We start from the raw sequence: 1,310 nt of genomic DNA, 5'->3' as shown, positions 1-1,310 counted from the left end.
ACCTCTAATGAGTCTCACTAATGCCATTTCCTTACTCACTAAGAGTCGGATTTACACAGTCTTTTCCTCTCATTTGCCTCAATATTTAACTTTCTTCCCCTTAATTTCTGTGTGTCCTAATGTCCTGGCCTCTCCTGACATTACTACACTGCTGTTTCCTATCAACATCTCAAGCATATTTAGCCACCATCAGCACTTTTAACATTGCTTAGTTTGCTGCTGTTGGTCAAGGGATGGAATTGAGAATCTCAGGAAATGATTCATCTGTGACTAAGTTTGTCCTGCTGGGCCTTACAGATTCTCCAGTCCTCCAGCCCACCCTCTTTGTCATCTTCCTTCTTGCTTATGTAGCCACTGTTGGTGGCAATTTCAGCATCCTTGCTGCCATCCTCATGGAACCCAAACTCCACACCCCCATGTACTTCTTCCTAGGGAACTTGTCCCTGCTGGATGTTGGGTGCATCACCGTCACTGTCCCCCCCATGTTGAGGCAATTCCTATACAGTGACAGAAGCGTCCCCTATGGGGCCTGCCTCTCACAGCTCTTCTTCTTCCACCTCCTGTGTGGGGCAGAGTGCTTCCTGCTGGCCGTCATGGCCTATGACCGCTACCTGGCCATCTGCCAGCCCCTCACCTACAGCACCCGCATGGCCCCGGGAATCCAGAAAGCCTTGGTGGGCATGTCATGTGTCTTTTCCTTCACCCATTCACTGACTCAAACTGTTGCCTTGTCTACCCTGAAGTTCTGTGGCCCCAATGTGATCAATCACTTCTACTGTGACCTCCTTCAAGCTCTCTTGCTCCAGCATCCAAGTGAATGAGCAGTTGCTCTTTATAGCAGCTGCCTTTATGGGTGCGTCCCCATTTCTCCTAATCACTGTGTCCTACACCCATGTGGTAGCTGCAGTCTTGAGAATCCGCTCTGCTGAGGGCAGGAAGAAGGCCTTCTCCACGTGCAGCTCCCACCTCACTGTGGTGAGCATATTCTATGGCACAGGTGTCTTCAACTACATGAGGCTGGGTTCAGTGGAGGCTTCAGACAAGTGGAGGCATCTTCAACACAGTCATCAGCCCCATGCTGAACCCACTCATCTACAGCCTGAGGAACCCCGATGTGCAGGGTGCCCTGCGGAGGGTGCTCACAGGGAAGTAGTCTCTAGGTGAGATTTGCTTCCTTTTCCCTTCAGAATACAATGGCTCCTTTACTGCTTTCAAGAGTTACTTTGATTAATGCTAATATAATGTCGGTTTGATGGAATGGGCGAAGAATTGACTTAGAAATGAAAGTGTGGATAAAGAATGCTAGATAC

At 49.2% G+C, this 1,310-nt stretch overlaps 1 pseudogene; it reads left to right on the top strand.

Moving 5' to 3' along the window:
• Window positions 1-233: 233 nt before the first annotated feature.
• On the top strand, window positions 234-1,153 carry LOC104865779 (annotated as a pseudogene).
• Window positions 1,154-1,310: the final 157 nt, after the last annotated feature.

This window comes from Fukomys damarensis, unplaced genomic scaffold (assembly GCF_012274545.1).
Source record: "Fukomys damarensis isolate Sample0158 unplaced genomic scaffold, DMR_v1.0_HiC HiC_scaffold_13, whole genome shotgun sequence".
NCBI lineage: Eukaryota > Metazoa > Chordata > Mammalia > Rodentia > Bathyergidae > Fukomys > Fukomys damarensis.
This window is presented reverse-complemented; position numbering and strand designations above follow the sequence as displayed.